This window comes from Mesoplodon bidens, assembly GCF_964165515.1.
Source record: "Mesoplodon bidens genome assembly, contig: HAP1_SCAFFOLD_94, whole genome shotgun sequence".
NCBI lineage: Eukaryota > Metazoa > Chordata > Mammalia > Artiodactyla > Ziphiidae > Mesoplodon > Mesoplodon bidens.
The window spans coordinates 466445-485204 of record NW_027671809.1 but is presented as its reverse complement, the minus strand read 5'-3'; the positions used below and the strand labels follow the sequence as shown (position 1 = coordinate 485204).

The window sequence follows — 18760 nt, the reverse complement described above, 5'->3', positions numbered from 1 at the left end:
CACAGGTGAGGGTACGGAAACGTGGGAGGGTCAGGCTACGTGCTGAAGAACGGGTCAGTGCCAGGGTGTGGACCAGGAGTAGGGTACGGCGTAGGGTATGGTGTAAGGAACGTGGTGGGTGTCCATTCCAGTGTAGGGTTAGGGTTAGGTAGCTTTAAGGCTTAGGGCACAGGTGAGGGTACGGAAACGTGGGAGGGTCAGGATACGTGCTGAAGAACGGGTCAGTGCCAGCGTACGGGCCAGGAGTAGGCAAAAGCGTAGGTTAAGGTGTAGGGCTCGTGGTGGGTTTCTCTTCTGGGCTAGGGTTAGGGTTAGGGAACGGCAAGGCTTAGGGCACAGGTGAGGGTACGGAAACGTGGGAGAGGTAGGCTACGTGCTGACGCACGGGTCAGTGCCAGCGTACGGGCAAGGAGTAGGTTACGGCGTAGGGTAAGGTGTAGGGCTGGTGGTGGGTTTCCGGTCTGGGCTAGGGTTAGGGTTAGGGAACGGCAAGGCTTAGGGCACAGGTGAGGGTGCGGAAAGGTGGGAGTGGTAGGCTACGTGCTGACGCACGGGTCAGTGCTAGCGTACGGGGCAGGATTAGGGTACGGCATAGTGTAAGGTGTAGGGCTGGTGGTCGGTTTCCGTTCCGGGCTAGGGTTAGGGTTAGGGAATGGCAAAGCTTAGGGCACAGCAGTTGGTACGGAAACGTGGGAGGGTCAGGCTACGTGTTGACGCACGGGTCAGTGCCAGCGTACGGGCCAAGAGTAGGGTACGGCGTAGGGTAAGGTGTAGGGTTAGGGTTAGGGAACGGCAAGGCTTAGGGCACAGGTGAGGATACAGAATCGTGGAGGCTCAGGTTACATGCTGAAGCACGGGTCAGTGCCAGGGTATGGACCAGGAGTAGGGTACAGCGTAGGGTAAGGTATAAGGCTGGTGGTGGTTATCCATTCCGGGCTAGGGTTAGGTTTAGGGAACGGCAAGGCTTAGGGCACAGTTGAGTGTACAGAAACGTGGGAGGGTCAGGATATGTGCTGAAGATCGGTTCAGTGCCAGCGTACGGGCCAGGAGAAGGGTACGGCGTAGGGTAGGGTGTAGGGCTGGTGGTGGGTTTGCATTCCGGGCTAGGGTTAGGGTTAGGGAACGGCAAAGGTTAGGGCACAGGTGAGGGTTCGGAAACGTGGGAGAGGCAGGCTACGTGTTGACGCACGGGTCAGTGCCAGCGTACGGGCCAGGAGTAGGTTACGGCGTAGGGTAGGGTGTAGGGCTGGTGGTGGGTTTCCGTTCAGGGCTAGTGTTAGGGTTAGGGAACGGCAAGTCTTAGGGCACAGGTGAGGGTACGGAAACGTGGGAGTGGCAGGCTACGTGCTGAAGCATGGGTCAGTGCCAGCGTACTGTCCAGGCGTAGGGTACGGGGTAGGGTATGGTGTAGGGCTGGTGGTGGGTTTCCGTTCCTGTCTAGGGTTAGAGTTAGGGAACGGCAAGGCTTAGGGAATAGGTGAGGGTAAGTAAAAGTGGGAAGGTCAGGCTACATGCTGACGCACGGGTCAGTGCCAGCGTACGGGCCAGGTGTAGGTTACGGCGTAGGGTAAGGTTTAGGGCTGGTGGTGGATTTCCGTTCCGGTCTAGGGTTAGGGTTAGGGAGCGGCAAGGCTTAGGGCACAGGTGAGGGTACGGAAACGTGGGAGGGTCAGGCTACGTGCTGAAGAACGGGTCAGTGCCAGGGTGTGGACCAGGAGTAGGGTACGGCGTAGGGTATGGTGTAAGGGCCGTGGTGGGTGTCCATTCCGGTGTAGGGTTAGGGTTAGGGTTAGGGAACGGCAAAGCTTAGGGCACAGAAGATGGTACGGAAACGTGGGAGGGTCAGGATACGTGCTGAAGAACGGGTCAGTGCCAGCGTACGGGCCAGGAGTAGGGTACGGCATAGGGTAAAGTGTAGAGTTGGTGGTGGGTTTCTGTTCTGGGCTAAGGTTAGGGTAAGGGAACGACAAGCCTTAGGGCACAGGTGAGGGTACAGAAACGTGGGAGGGTCAGGCTACGTGCTGACGCACGGGTCAGTGCCAGCGTACGGGACAGGATTAGGGTACGGCGTAGGATAAGGTGTAGGGCTGGTGGTGGGTTTCCATTCTGGGCTAGGGTTAGGGTTAGGGAACGGCAAGGCTTAGGGCACAAGTGAGGGTACAGAAACGTGGGAGAGGCAGGCTACGTGCTGACGTACGGGTCAGTGCAAGCGTACCGGCCAGGAGTAGGCTACGGTATAGGGTAAGGTGTAGGGCTGGTGGTGGTTTCCGTTCCGGGCTAGGGTTAGAGTTAGGGAAGTGCAAGGCTTAGGGCACAGGTGAGGGTATGGAAACGTGGGAGAGGCAGGCTACATGCTGACACACAGGTCAGTGCCACCATACGGGCCAGGAATCGGGTACGGCGTAGGGTATGGTGTAGGGGTGGTCGTGGGTTTCCGTTCTGGGTTAGGGTTAGGGTTAGGGAACCGCAAGGCTTAGGGCACAGGTGAGGTTACGGAAACGTGGGAGGGTCAGACTACGTGCTGACGCACGGGTCAATGACAGCGTACGCCCAGGTGTAGTCTTCGGCGTAGGGTAAGGTGTAGGCCTGGTGGTGGGTTTCCGTTCCGGGCTAGGGTTAGGGTTAGCGAACGGCAAGGCTTAGGGCACAGGTGAGGGTACGGAAAAGTGGGAGGGTCAGGCTACGTGGTCACGCACGTGTCAGTGTCAGCTTCCGGGCAGGAGTAGGCTTCGACGTAGGGTAAGGTGTAGGGCTGGTGGTGGGTCTCCGTTCCAGACTAGGCTTAGGGTTAGGGAACGGGAAGGCTTAGGGCACAGGTGAGGGTACGGAAACGTGGGAGGGTCAGGCTCCGTGCTGACGCATGGGTCAGTTCCAGCGTACGGGCCAGGAGTAGGGTACGGCATAGGGTAAGGTGTAGGGCTGGTGGTGGTTTTCCGTTTCGGGCTAGGGTTAGGTTTAGGGAATGGCAAGGCTAAGGGCACAGGTGAGGGTACGGAAACTTGGGAGAGGTAGGCTACGTGCTGACGCACGGGTCAGTGCCAGCGTACGGCCCAGGAGTAGGGTACGGCGTTGGGTATGGTGTAGGCCTGGTGGTGGGTTTCCTTTCCGGGCTAGGGTTAGGGTTAGAGAACTACAAGCCTTAGGGCACAGGTGTGGGTACGGAAACGTGGGAGTGTCTGGCTATGTGCTGACGCATGGGTCAGTGCCAGCGTACAGGCAAGGAGTAGGCAACGGCATAGGGTAAGGTGTAGGGCTTATGTTGGTTTTCCTTTCTGGGCTAGGGTTAGGGTTAGGGAACTGCAAGGCTTAGGGCACAGGTGAGGTTACTGTAACGTGGGAGGGTCAGGCTATGTGCTGACGCACGTGTCAGTGTCAGCGTATGGGTCCGGAGTAGGGTACGACGTAGGGTAAGGTGTACGGCTAGTGGTGGGATTCCATTAGAGGCTAGGGTTAGGGTTAGGGAACGGCAAGGCTTAGGGAACGGGTGAGGGTACGGAAACGTGGGAGGGTCAGGCTACATGCTGACGCACGGGTCAGTGCCAGCGTACTGGCCAGAAGTAGGGTACGGTGTAGGGTAACGTTTAGGGCAGGGGGGTTGGGTTTCCGTTCCGGGAGAGGGTTAGGGTTAGAGAACGACGAGCCTTAGGACACACGTGCGGGTACGGAAACGTGGGAGGTTCAGGCTATGTGCTGACGCACGGGTCAGTGCCAGCGTACGGGCCAGGAGTAAGGTATGGCGTAGGGTAAGGTGTAGGGCTGGTGGTGGCTTTCCGTTCTGGGCTAAGGTTAGGTTTAGGGAATGACAAGGCTTAGGGTTCGGGTGAGGATACGGAAACGTGGGAGGGGCAGGCTACGTGCTGATGCACAGGTCAGTGCCAGCGTATGGGCCAGGAGTAGGGTACGGCGTAGGGTAAGGTGTAGGGCTAGTGGTGTGTTTCTGTTCCGGGCTAGGGTTAGGGTTAGGGAATGACAAGGCTTAGGGTTCGGGTGATGGTACGGAACCGTGGGAGGGTCAGGCTGCATGCTGACCCACGGGTCAGTGCCAGCGTATGGGCCAGAAGTAGTGTACAGCGTAGGGTAAGGTGTAGGGCTGGTTGTGGGTTTCCGTTCCGGGCTAGGGTTAGGGTTAGGGAACGGCAAGGCTTAGGGCACATGTGAGGGTATGGAAACGGGGGACGGTCAGGGTACGTGGTGACGCACAGGTCAGTGTCAGCATACAGGCCAGGAGTAGGCAATGGCTTAGGTTAAGGTGTAGGGCTGGTGGTTGGTTTCCTTTCCAGGCTAGGGTTAGGGTTAGGGAAAGGCAAGGTTTAGGGTAAAGGTGAGGGTACGGAACCGTGGGAGGGTCAGGCTTCGTGCTGACGCACGGGGCAGTGCCAGCATATGTGCCAGGAGTAGGGTACGGCATAGGGTAAGGTTTAGGGCTGGTGCTGGTTTTCCGTTCTGTGCTAGGGTTAGGGTTGGGGAATGGCAAGGCTTAGGGCACAGGTGAGGGTATGGAAACGTCAGAGGGTCAGGCTACGTGCTGACGCACGGGTCAGTGCCAGCGTACGGGCCAGGAGTTGGCTTCGGCGTACGGTAAGGTGTAGGGCTTGTGGTGGGTTTCCTTTCCGGGCTAGGGTTAGGGTTAGGGAATGGCAAAGTTTGGGCACAGGTGAGCTTACAGAAACTTGTTACAGTCAAGATACGTGTTGACACACTGGTTAGTGTCAGCTTATGGATTAGCATTAGGGTACGGTGTAGGGTAAGGTGTAGGGTTGGTGGTAGGTTTCCGTTCCGTGCTAGGGTTAGGGTTAGGGAATGGCAAAGTTTAGGGCTCAGGTGAGGGTACGGAAACGTTTTAGGGCCAGGGTACATGTTGACGTACAGATTAGGATTACGGTATGGCTTAGGGTAATTTGTTGTGATGGTAGTAGTTTTCCGTTCCGGGCTTGGGTTAGGGTTAGGGAACGGCAAGGTTTAGGGCACACGTGAGGGTATGGAAACGTGTTAGGCTCAGGGTACGTGTTGACGCACGGGTTAGTGTGAACGTACAGATGAGGATTATGGTGCGGCATAGGGTAAAGTGTATGGTGGGTGGTAGGTTTCCGTTCCAGGCTAGGGTTAGTGTTAGGGAACGGCAAGGTTTTGGGCACAGATGAGGGTATGGAAACGTGTTAGTGTCAGGGTACGTGTTGACATATGAATTAGCATTAGGGTACATCTTAGGGTAAGGTGTAGGTTTGGTGGTAGGTTTCCGTTGTGGGCTAGGGTTAGGGTTAGGGAATGGCAAGGTTTAGGTCACAGGTGAAGGTACGGAAACGTGTTAGGGTCAGGGTAAGTGTTGACGCATGGGTTAATGTCAGCGTACGGAGTAGGTTTATGGTCCTTCGTAGGTTAAGGTCTAGGGTTGGTGGTAGGTTTCCGTTCCAGGCTAGGGTTAGTGTTATGGAACGGCAGGGTTCAGGGCATAGGTGAGGGTACGGAAATGTGTTAGGGTCAGGGTACGTGTTGACGCTCGGATTATGATTAGGTTATGGCATAGGGTAACGTGTAGGGTTGGTGGTAGGTTTCCGTTTTGGGCTAGGGTTAGGGTTAGGCAACGGCACGGTTTAGGGCACAGGTGAGGGTACGGAAAAGTGTTAGGGTCAGTGTACGTGTTGACGCACGGTTAGTGTCAGTGTATGGATTAGGATTAGGGTACCGTGTAGGGTATGCTGAACGGTTTGTGGTAGTTTTCCATTCTGGGCTAGGGTTAGTGTTAGGGTACAGCAAGGTTTAGGGCACAGGTGAGGGTACAGAAACGTGTTAGGGTCATGGTACATGTTGATGCATGGAATAGTGTCATCGTACGCATTAGGATTATGGTACGGCGTAGGGTAAGGTTTACGGAGGGCGGTAGGTTTCCATTCCGTTGTAGGGTTAGGGTTAGCGAATTGCAAGGTTTTGGGCACAGGTGATGGTACGGAAATGTGTTAGGTTCAGGGTACGTTTTGACTCACGGGTTAGTGTCAGCGTACGCATGAGGATTAGGGTACCACATAGACTAAGGTGTAGGGTTGGTGGCAGGTTTCCGTTCCAGTCTAGGGTTATGTTTAGGGACCAGCAAAGTTTAGGGCACAGGTGAGGGTACGAAACGTGTTAGGTTCAGGGTACGTGTGGATACATATGTTAGTGTCAGCATACGAATTAGGATTAGGGTACGGCGTAAGGTAAGGTGGAGGGTTGGTGGTAGGTTTCCGTTCCGGGCTAGGGTTAGGGTTAGGGAACGGCAAGGTTTATGGCAGAGGTGAGGGTACGGAAACGTGTTAGGGTCAGGGTACGTGTTGACGTATGAATTAGGATTAGGGTACGGCTTAGGGTAATGTGTAGGGCTGATGGTAGGTTTCCGTTCCGGGCTAAGGTTAAGGATAGGCAATGGCAAGGTTTAGGGCACAGCTGAGGGTACGGAAACGTGTTAGGGTAAGGGTACGTGTTGACTCACCGGTTAGTGCCAGCGTACGGATTAGGATTAGTGTAGGGCATAGATAAGGTTTAGGGTTGGTGGTAGGTTTCCGTTCCGGGCTATGGTTAGGGTTAAGGAAAGTCAAGGTTTATATTTCTACTTTTTTTAAGGAAACTCCATACTGTTCTCCATAGTGACTGTATCAATTTACATTCCCACTGTAGTGGAAGAGGGCTCCTTTTGTCCACACCCTCCCCAGAATTTGTTGTTTGTAGATTTTGTGATGATGCCGATTCTAACAGGTGTGAAGTGATACCTTATTGTAGTTTTCATTGGCATTTCTCTAATAATTAGTGCTCTTGAGCAGCTTTCCATGTGCGTCTTGGCCATCTCTGTGTCTTCTTTGAAGAAACGTCTCTTTAGATCTTCTGCCCATTTTTGTATTGGGTTGTTTGTTTTTTTAATATTAAGCTGCATGAGCTGTTTATATATATTGGAGATTAAACCTTTGTCCATTGATTCTTTTGCAATTATTTTCGCCCATTCTGAGGGATGCCTTTTTCCATTCCCGTTTTTTTAACCAAAAAAGAAAGAAAGAAAAAGAAGCAGAACACTAATGTGCTTAAAATATGCCTTTTGAAACGGTCGTTTTGAATATGGACGTCCTTTGAATTTTTTGGTCGATATGTGACCCCAGGATTTGTTTTCAAGGCAGGTGTCGTTTACAGTCCTGCAGTGATTTTGAATATCAACTGACCATTAGCGCTGGGATTAAAGCTGCTGTAGTGTGGAACGGCCACAAGGTGGCAGCATTTCTCCCTTACCAAATCTGGTTACTAGGGCAACAGAGCCTCAATGGAAGTAATATTCTAGATTGGAATTTAGAATGGAATGTGCCAGGAGAAAGACCCTCAAGTTTGTCTCCCTACTTCTTGTTCGTGTTTTTAATTTAATTTTTTATTTTTTATTACAGCAAGTTTGAATGCAATGTTTGGCTTGTTGTAGGTGTGGAAGATGTGGTTCTTTTACACATATACAGATGTCTGTTTTTCCTGGGATCCTTTTCCCATGTGCGTTATGACAGAATATTGAGTAGTCTTTTGGTATTCCGTAGGTCTTTGGTAATTATATATGTCACCTGTGTTTGTATATGTCTGTTAACCCCGATATCGTAATGAAACCAATCCTCACACCTTTCCATTGGTGAACCATAAGTTTGTTTAATGAATCTGTGATTGCCCTTCTCGGTGGAAATATCTGCGCTGGTATCTGTTTTTAGGTAACACCTATAAGTGATATGATACAATATGTGTCTTTCACTTTCTGACTTACTACAAGTCACGTGATTATCTTAGGCCTCATCTACGGTGCTGCAAATGGCATTGTGTCCTTATTTTCCTTGGCTTCTATTCTGCCTTAGCGAGGTCCATTTTCAACAATGTGATTCCGTGAGGGTTGTGGATTAGCTGACCTGGGCAGCTTTACCCTGCCGGCCGGCCCTCCCCAGGTGTGCCTGGTTGAGGTCAATATAAACAGCGCTCCAGGGAGCAATAGCCCCTGAAGCTGTGCCTGATTCCATATTCTCCGCGCCGTCAGCAGTCTCGGGGCTGTGCTGGTGGGAGGGAGTGAGGGGCCACAGCTTTGTTGGTGGCCCGGTGTGAGTGGGGTTTTGCTAGCCTTTCTGCAGGAGTTGCCAGGCTGCCACCTGTAAAGAAGAGGATGTGTCACCCATACCTTCCGCTAGAATTTCTCTCCGGACAGAGGTGAGGAAGGAAAAAAGCAGTGGGGGCCGGGACAGGACGGGTATCTCAGGCAGGACAATGGAAATCTTCCGGAAGAGCACACGGGGCCAGGCCCACCATGGCTGGCCTGCAGTCATCAAGTTGGCCTGCGTGCTGTCGCTGGTGTGGCTCCACGGCCCTTCCACTAGTCTTTCAAGCCTTTGTACCTATTCAGGTGTTTTACCTGGGAAGGGTGGGAACAGTTCAGCAGCAGCTGGCCTGGGGCTCAGCTCACATTTATTCAGAGATGCCTCGGCTCGGTCCCCCAGCTTTGCAATGAGGACGCTCCTTGTGTGGGGTGTGGGTTGCTGGCTGTATGGGAGATGATTCCCCACCTCTGACCAATTTCAGAATTGTTTACCGTTGGAGCAAGTGCCCTGATAGGGTTTGCCTCTGTATAACTGATGGGTTCAGGTTTTTCTTCTTTTATGGTTCAATTTAGCTTTTATTCCTCTTTTATGTATTTATAGATATAAGCATGGAAATAATTCATTCCTATAAATACATCTGTGTGAAGGGAAGAACTTTTTTCTGTTTTATTTTTAAATTTTATTTTTTATAATTTTGAAATTTAATTTTATTTACTTTTTTATACAGCAGGCTATTATTAGTTTTGTATTTTATGCATATACATGTATACAGGTCAATCTCAATCTCCCAACTCATCCCACCACCACCACCCCATGGCTTCCCACACTTGGTGTCCATACGTTTGTTCTCTACCTCTTTGTCTCTATTTCTTCCCTGCAAACCAGTTCATCTGTACCATTTTTTAGGTTCCACATATATGCATTAATATACAATATTTGTTTCCCTCTTTCTGACTTACTTCATTCTGTATGACAGTCTCTAGATCCATCGATGTCTCTACGAATGACCAAGTTTCATTCCTTTTTATGGCCGAGTAATATTCCATTTTATATATGAACCCCATCTTTATCCATTCATCTGTCTGAGGGCTTTTAGGCTGCTTCCATTACCTGGCTATTGTAAATAGTGCTGCAATGAACATTGTGGTGAATGTGCCTTCTTGATTTATGGTTTTCTCTGGGTATATGCCCAGAAGTGGGATTGCTGGATCAGATGGTAATTCTATTTCTAGTTTTTTAAAGGAAACTCCATACTGTTCTCCATAGTGACTGTATCAATTTACATTCCCACCAATAGTGGAAGAGGGCTCCTTTTGTCCACACCCTCCCCAGAATTTGTTGTTTGTAGATTTTCTGATGATGCCGATTCTAACAGGTGTGAGGTGATACCTCATTGTAGTTTTGATTTGCATTTCTCTAATAATTAGTGCTCTTGAGCAGCTTTTCATGTGCGTCTTGGCCATCTCTGTGTCTTCTTTGAAGAAACGTCTCTTTAGATCTTCTGCCCATTTTTGTATTGGGTTGTTTGTTTTTTTTATATTAAGCTGCATGAGCTGTTTATATATATTGGAGATTAAACCTTTGTCCATTGATTTGTTTGCAACTATTTTCGCCCATTCTGAGGGAAGCCTTTTTCCATTCCCGTCTTTTTAACCAAAAAAGGAAGAAAGAAAAATAAGCAGAATACTAATGTGCATAAAATATGCCTTTTGAAAAGGTCATTTTGAAATATGGACGTCCTTTGAATTTTTTGGTCGATATGTGACCCAGGATTTGTTTTCAGGGAAGGTGTCATTTACAGGCCTGCAATGACTTTGAATATCAACTGACCATTAGCGCTGGGATTAAAGCTGCTGTTGTGTGAAACGGCCACAAGGTGGCAGCAGTTCTCCCTTACCAAATCTGGTTAGTAGGGCAACAGAGACTCAATGGAAGTCGTGTTCTAGTTTGGAATTTAGAATGGAATGTGCCAGGAGAAAGCCCCTCAAGTTTGTTTCCCTACTTCTTGTTCGTATTGTTAATTTAATTTTTTATTTTTTATTACAGCAAGTTTGATTACAATGTTTGGCTTGTTGTAGGTGTGGAAGATGTGGTTCTTTTACACATATACAGAGATGTGTGTTCTTCCTGGGATCCTTTTCCCATGTACGTTATGACAGAATGTTGAGTAGTCTTCTCTTGGTATTCCGTAGGTCTTGGTGATTATATATGTCACCTGTGTTTGTATATGTCTGTTAACCCCGATATCAAAATGAAACCAATCCTCACACCTTTCCTTTGGTGAAACATAAGTTTGTTTAATGAACCTGTGATTGCACTTCTCAGTGGAAATAACTGCCCTGCTATCTATTTTAGGTAACACCTATAAGTGATATGATATGATATGTGTCTTTCACTTTCTGACTTACTACAAGTCACGTGATTACCTCTAGACTCATCTAAGGTCCTAAAAATGGCATTGTGTCCTTATTTTCCTTGGCTTCTATTCTGCCTTAGCGAGGTCCCTTTTCAACACTGTGATTCCCTGAGGGTTGTGGATTAGCTGACCGGGGCAGCCTTACTCTGCCGGCCGGCCTTCCCCAGGTGTGCCTGTTTGAGGTCAATATAAACAGCGCTCCAGGCAGCAAGAGCCCCTGAAGCTGTGCCTGACTCCATATTCTCTGCCCCGTCAGCTGTCTCTGGGCTGTGCTGGTGGGAGGGAGCGAGGGGCCACAGATTTGTTGGTGGCCCGGTGTGAGTGGGGTTCTGCTGTCATTTCTGCAGGAGTTGCCAGGCTGCCACCTGTAAAGAAGATGATGTGTCAACCATACCTTCCGCTGGAATTTCTCTCCGGACAGAGGTGAGGAAGGAAAAAAGCAGTGGGGCCGGGACAGGAGGGGAATCACAGGCAGGACAATGGAAAGCTTCCGGAAGAATATCTGGGACCAGGACCACCCTGGCTGGCCTGCAGGCACCAAGTTGGCTTGCGTGCTGTCGCTGGTGTGGCTCCACGGCCCTTCCTCTATGCTTTCAAGCCCTTGTACATATTCAGGTGTTTTACCTGGGAAGGGTGGGAACAGTTCAGCAGCAGCTGGCCTGGGGCTCAGCTGACGTTTACTCAGAGATGCCACGGCACGGTCCCCCAGCTTTGCAATGTGGATGCTCCATGCGTTGGGGCTGGGTTGCTGGCTGGATGGGAGATGATTCCACACTTCTGACCAATTTCAGAATTGTTTACAGCTGGAGCAAGTGCCCTGATAGGGTTTTCCTCTGTATAACTCGTGGGTTCAGGTTTTTTTTCTTTTATGGTTCAAGTTAGATCTTATTCCTCTTTTATGTATTTATAGATATGAGCATGGAAATAATTCATTCCTATAAATACATCTGTGTGAAGGGAAGAACTTTTTTCTGTTTTATTTTTAAATTTTATTTTTTTTAAATTTTGAAATTTAATTTTATTTACTTTTTTGTACAGCAGGTTATTATTAGTTATGTATTTTATGCATATACATGTATACAGGTCAATCCCAATCTCCCAACTCATCCCACCACCACCACCCCATGACTTCCCACACTTGGTGTCCATACGTTTGTTCTCTACCTCTGTGACTCTATTTCTTCCCTGAAAACCAGTTCATCTGTACCATTTTTAGGTTCCACTTATATACAATAATATACAATATTTGTTTTCCTCTTTCTGACTTACTTCATTCTGTATGACAGTCTCTAGAAACATCGATGTCTCTACAAATGACCCAGTTTCATTCCTTTTTATGGCCGAGTAATAATCCATTTTATATATGTACCCCATCTTTATCCATTCATCTGTCTGTGGGCATTTAGGTTGCTTCCATTACCTGGCTATTGTAAATAGTGCTGCAATGAACATTATGGTGAATGTGCCTTTTTGATTTATGGTTTTCTCTGGGTATATGCCCAGAAGTGGGATTGCTGGATCAGATGGTAATTCTATTTCTAGTTTTTTAAAGGAAACTCCATTCTGTTCTCCATAGTGACTGTATCAATTTACATTCCCACCAATAGTGGAAGAGGGCTCCTTTTGTCCACACCCTCCCCAGAATTTGTTGTTTGTAGATTTTCTGATGATGCCGATTCTAACAGGTGTGAGGTCTTACCTCATTGTAGTTTTGATTTGCATTTCTCTAATAATTAGTGATGTTGAGCAGCTTTTCATGTGCGTCTTGGCCATCTCTGTGTCTTCTTTGAAGAAACGTCTATTTAGATCTTCTGCCCATTTTTGTATTGGGTTGTTTGTTGTATTAATATTAAGCTGAATGAGCTGTTTATATATATTGGAGATTAAACCTTTGTCCATTGATTCATTTGTGAACGTTTTCGCCCATTCTGAGGGTTGCCTTTTTCCATTCCCTTTTTTTTAACAAAGAAAGAAAGCAAGCAAAAGAAGCAGAACACTAATGTGCGTGAAATATGCCTCTTGAAACTGTCGTTTTGAAATATGGAAGTCTTTTGAATTTTTTGGTCGATATATGACCCCAGGATTTGTTTTCAGGGCAGGTGTCATTTACAGGCCTGTACTGATTTGGAATATCCACTGACCATTAGGGCTGGGATTAAAGCTGCTGTTGTGTGAAACGGCCACAGGGTGGCAGCAGTTCTCCCTTACCAAATCTGGTTACTACGGGAAAGAACCTCAATGGAAGTCTAGTTCCAGATTGGAATTTAGAACGGAATGTGCCAGGAGAAAGCCCCTCAAGTTGTCTCCCTACTTCTTGTTCGTATTTTTCATTTAATTTTTTTTATTTTTTATTACAGCAAGTTTGATTACAATGTTTGGCTTGTTGTAGGTGTGGAAGATGTGGTTCTTTTACACATATAGAGATGTCTGTTCTTCCTGGGATCCTTTTCCCATGTACGTTATGACAGAATGTTGAGTAGTCTTCTCTTGGTATTCCGTAGGTCTTCGGTGATTATATATGTCACCTGTGTTTGTATATGTCTGTTAACCCCGATATCGTAATGAAACCAAATCTCACACCTTTCCATTGGTGAACCGTAAGTTTGTTTAATGAACCTGTGATTGCACTTCTCAGTGGAAATAACTGCCCTGCTATCTATTTTAGGTAACACGTATAAGTGATATGATATGATATGTGTCTTTCACTTTCTGATTTACTACAAGTCACGTGATTACCTCTAGACTCATCTACGGTCCTAAAAATGGCATTGTGTCCTTATTTTCCTTGGCTTCTATTGTGCCTTAGCGAGGTCCATTTTCAACAAAGTGATTCCCTGTGGGTTGTGGATTAGCTGACCTGGGCTGCCTTACCCTGCCGGCCGGCCCTCCCCAGGTGTGCCTGGTGGAGGTCAATATAAACAGCACTCCAGGCAGCAATAGCCCCTGAAGATGTGCCTGACTCCATATTCTCTGCCCCGTCAGCAGTCTCGGGGCTGTGCTGGTGGGAGGGAGCGAGGGGCCACAGCTTTGTTTGTGGCCCGGTGTGAGTGGGGTTCTGCTGGTCTTTCTGCAGGAGTTGCCAGGCTGCCACCTGTAAAGAAGAGGATGTGTCACCCATACCTTCAGCTGGAATTTCTCTCCGGACAGAGGTGAGGAAGGAAAAAAGCAGTGGGTGCTGGGACAGGAGGGGTATCACAGGCAGGACAATGGAAAGATTCCAGAAGAGCGCATGTGCCCAGGAACACCCTGGCTGGCCTGCAGTCACCAAGTTGGCCTGCGTGCTGTCGCTGGTGTGGCTCCACGGCCCTTCCTCTAGGCATTCAAGCCCTTGTACATATTCAGGTGTTTTACCTGGGAAGGGTGGGAACAGTTCAGCAGCAGCTGGCCTGGGGCTCAGCTCAACTTTATTCAGAGATGCCTCGGCATGGTCTCCCAGCTTTGCAATGAGGACGCTCCTTGCGTGGGGGGTGGGTTGCTGGCAGTATGGGAGATGATTCCCCACCTCTGACCAATTTCAGAATTGTTTTCCGCTGGAGCAAGTGCCCTGATAGGGTTTTCCTCTGTATAACTGGTGGGTTCAGGTTTTTTTTTCGTTCATGGTTCAAGTTAGATCTTATTCCTCTTTTATGTATTTATAGATATAAGCATGGAAATAATTCATTCCTATAAATACATCTGTGTGAAGGGAAGAACTTTTTTCTGTTTTATTTTTAAATTTTATTTTTTTTAAATTTTGAAATTTAATTTTATTTACTTTTTTATACAGCAGGTTATTATTAGTTATGTATTTTACGCATATACATGTATACAGGTCAATCCCAATCTCCCAACTCATCCCAACACCACCACCCCATGGCTTCCCACACTTGGTGTCCATACGTTTGTTCTCTACCTCTGTGTCTCTATTTCTTCCCTGCAAACCAGTTCATCTGTACCATTTTTTAGGTTCCACATATATGCATTAATATACAATATTGGTTTTCCTCTTTCTGACTTACTTCATTCCGTATGACAGTCTCTATATCCATCGATGTCTCTACAAATGACCCAGTTTCATTCCTTTTAATGGCCGAGTAATATTCCATTTTATATATGTACCCCATCTTTATCCATTCATCTGTCTGTGGGCATTTAGGTTGCTTCCATTATCTGGCTATTGTAAATAGTGTTGCAATGAACATTGTGGTGAATGTGCCTTTTTGATTTATGGTTTTCTCTGGGTATATGCCCAGAATTGGGATTGCTGGATTAGATGGTAATTCTATTTCTAGTTTTTTAAAGGAAACTCCATACTGTTCTCCTTAGTGACTGTATCAATTTACATTCCCACCAATAGTGGAAGAGGGCTCCTTTTGTCCACACCCTCCCCAGAATTTGTTGTTTGTATTTTTTCTGATGATGCCGATTCTAACAGGTGTGAGGTGATACCTCATTATAGTTTTGATTTGCATTTCTCTAATAATTAGTGCTCTTGAGCAGCTTTTCATGTGCGTCTTGGCCATCTCTGTGTCTTCTTTGAAGAAACGTCTCTTTAGATCTTCTGACCATTTTTGTATTGGGTTGTTTGTTTTTTTTTTTAATATTAAGCTGCATGAGCTGTTTATATATATTGGAGATTAAACCTTTGTCCATTGATTCGTTTGCAACTATTTTCGCCCCTTCTGAGGGATGCCTTTTTCCATTCCCGTCTTTTTAACCAAAAAAGAAAGAAAGACAAAGAAACAGAACACTAATGTGCATAAAATATGCCTTTTGAAACGGTCGTTTGGAAATATGGACGTCCTTTGAATTTTTTGGTCGATATGTGACCCCAGGATTTGTTTTCAGGGCAGGTGTCATTTACAGGCCTGCAATGATATTGAATATCAACTGACCGTTAGCGCTGGGATTAAAGCTGCTGTTGTGTGAAACGGCCACAAGGTGGCAGCAGTTCTCCCTTACCAAATCTGGTTACTAGGGCAACAAAGCCTCAATGGTAGTCGTGTTCTAGATTGGAATTTAGAATGGAATGTGCCAGGAGAAAGCCCCTCAAGTTTGTCTCCCTACTTCTTGTTCGTATTGTTAATTTAATTTTTTATTTTTTATTACAGCAAGTTTGATTACAATGTTTGGCTTGTTGTAGGTGTGGAAGATGTGGTTCTTTTACACATATACAGATGTCTGTTCTTCCTGGGATCCTTTTCCCATGTACGTTATGACAGAATGTTGAGTAGCCTTCTCTTGGTATTCCGTAGGTCTTTGGTGATTATATATGTCACCTGTGTTTGTATATGTCTGTTAACCCCGATATCAAAATGAAACCAATCCTCACACCTTTCCATTGGTTAACCATAAGTTTGTTAAATGAACCTGTGATTGCACTTCTCAGTGGAAATAACTGCCCTGCTATCTATTTTAGGTATCACCTATAAGTGATATGATATGATATGTGTCTTTCACTTTCTGACTTACTACAAGTCACGTGATTACCTCTAGACTCATCTACGGTGCTGCAAATGGCATTGTGTACTTATTTTCCTTGGCTTCTATTGTGCCTTATCGAGGTCCATTTTCAACAATGTGATTCCCTGAGGGTTGTGGATTAGCTGACCTGTGCAGCCTTACCCTGCCGGCCGGCCGGCCCTCCCCAGTTGTGTCTGGTTGAGATCAATATAAAGGGCGCTCCAGGCAGCAATAGCCCCTGAAGCTTTGCCTGACTCCATATTCTCTGCCCCGTCAGCAGTCTCGGGGCTGTGCTGGTGGGAGGGAATGAGGGCCCACAGCTTTGTTGGTGGCCTGGTGTAAGTGGGGTACTGCTGGCCTTTCTGCAGGAGTTGCCAGGCTGCCACCTGTAAAGAAGAGGATGTGTCACCCATACCTTCCGCTGGAATTTCTCTCCGGAGAGAGGTGAGGAGGGAAAAATGCAGTTGGGCCCGGGACAGGAGGGGTATCACAGGCAGGACAATAGAAAGCTTCCAGAAGAGTACTCGGGGCCAGGACCACCCTGGCTGGCCTGCAGGCACCAAGTTGTCCTGCGTGCTGTCGCTGGTGTGGCTCCACGGCCCTTCCTCTAGGCTTTCAAGCCCTTGTACATATTCAGGTGTTTTACCTGGGAAGGGTGGGAACAGTTCAGCAGCAACTGGCCTGGGGCTCAGCTCACGTTTACTCAGAGATGCCACGACACAGTCGCCCAGCTTTGCAATGAGTATGCTCCATGCGTGGGGGCTGTGTTGCTGGCTGGATGGGAGATGATTCCACACTTCTGACCAATTTCAGAATTGTTTACCGCTGGAGTAAGTGCCCTGATAGGGTTTTCCTCTGTATAACTGGTGGGTTCAGGTTTTTTTTCGTTTATGGTTCAAGTTAGATCTTATTCCTCTTTTATGTATTTATAGATATAAGCATGGAAATAATTCATTCCTATAAATACATCTGTGTGAAGGGAAGAAATTTTTTCTGTTTTATTTTTAAATTTTATTTTTTAAATTTTTGAAATTTAATTTTATTTACTTTTTATACAGCAGGTTATTATTAGTTATGTGTTTTATGCATATACATGTATACAGGTCAATCCCAATCTCCCAACTCATCTCACCACCATCACCCCATGGCTTCCCACACTTGGTGTCCATACGTTTGTTCTCTAACTCAGTGTCTCTATTTCTTCCCTGCAAACCAGTTCATCTGTATCATTTTTTAGGTTCCACATATATGCATTAATATACAATATTTGTTTTCCTCTTTCTGACTTACTTCATTCTATATGACAGTCTCTAGATCTATCGATGTCTCTACAAATGACACAGTTTCATTCCTTTTTATGGCCGAGTAATAATCCATTTTATATATGTACCCCATCTTTATCCATTCATCTGTCTGTGGGCATTTAGGTTGCTTCCATTACCTGGCTACTGTAAATAGTGCTGCAATGAACATTGTGGTGAATGTGCCTTTTTGATTTATGGTTTTCTCTGGGTATATGACCAGGAGTGGGATTGCTGGATTAGATGGTAATTCTATTTCTAGTTTTTTAAGGAAACTCCATACTGTTCTCCATAGTGACTGTATCAATTTACATTCCCACCAATAGCGGAAGAGGGCTCCTTTTGTCCACACCCTCCCCAGAATTTGTTGTTTGTAGATTTTCTGATGATGCCGATTCTAACAGGTGTGAGGTGATACCTCATTGTAGTTTTAATTTGCATTTCTCTAATAATTAGTGCTCTTGAGCAGCTTTTCATGTGCATCATGGCCATCTCTGTGTCTTCTTTGAAGAAACGTCTCTTTAGATCTTCTGCCCATTTTTGTATTGGGTTGTTTGTTTTTTTAATATTAAGCTGCATGAGCTGTTTATATATATTGGAGATTAAACCTTTGTCCATTGATTCGTTTGCAACTATTTTCGCCCCTTCTGAGGAATGCCTTTTTCCATTCTCGTCTTTTTAACCAAAAAAGAAATAAAGACAAAGAAGCAGAACACTAATGTGCATAAAATATGCCTTTTGAAACGGTCGTTTTGAAATATGGACGTCCTTTGAATTTTTTGGTCGATATGTGACCCCAGGATTTGTTTTCAGGGCAGGTGTCCTTTACAGGCCTGCAATGATTTTGAATATCAACTGACCATTAGCGCTGGGAATAAAGCTGCTGTTGTGTGAAACGTCCACAAGGTGGCAGCAGTTCTCCCTTACCAAATCTGGTTACTAGGGCAACAGAGCCACAATGGAAGTCATGTTCTAGTTTGGAATTTAGAATGGAATGTGCCAGGAGAAAGCCATTCATGTTTGTCTCCCTACTTCTTGTTCGTATTTTTAATTTAATTTTTATTTTTTATTACTGCAAGTTTGATTGCAATGTTTGGCTTGATGTAGGTGTGCAAGAGGTGGTTCTTTTACACATATACAGATATCTGTTCTTCCTGGGATCCTTTTCCCATGTACGTTATGACAGAATGTTGAGTAGTCCTCTCTTTGTATTTCGTAGGTCTTTGGTGATTATATATGTCACCTGTGTTTGTATATGTCTGTTAACCCCGATATCGTAATGAAACCAATCCTCACACCTTTCCACTGGTGAACCATAAGTTTGTTTAATGAATCTGTGATTGCCCTTCTCTATGGAAATATCTGCCCTGGTATCCATTTTTAGGTAACACCTATAAGTGATACGATACGATATGTGTCTTTCACTTTCTGACTTACTACAAGTTACGTGATTACCTCTAGACTCCTCTACGATGCTGCAAATGGCATTGTGTCCTTATTTTCCTTGGCTTCTATTCTGCCATAGC

At 46.6% G+C, this 18760-nt stretch overlaps 1 long non-coding RNA gene across 1 annotated transcript in view; it reads right to left on the bottom strand.

The window, feature by feature from the left end:
• Positions 1 to 11714, bottom strand: part of LOC308611019 — a 722564-nt gene extending 710850 nt beyond the window's left edge. The window contains exon 1 of the long non-coding RNA XR_014014751.1: positions 11457 to 11714. This is a non-coding gene — a long non-coding RNA (uncharacterized lncRNA). The remainder of the gene's footprint in view (positions 1 to 11456) is intronic.
• Between the last annotated feature and the right edge of the window lie 7046 nt (positions 11715 to 18760).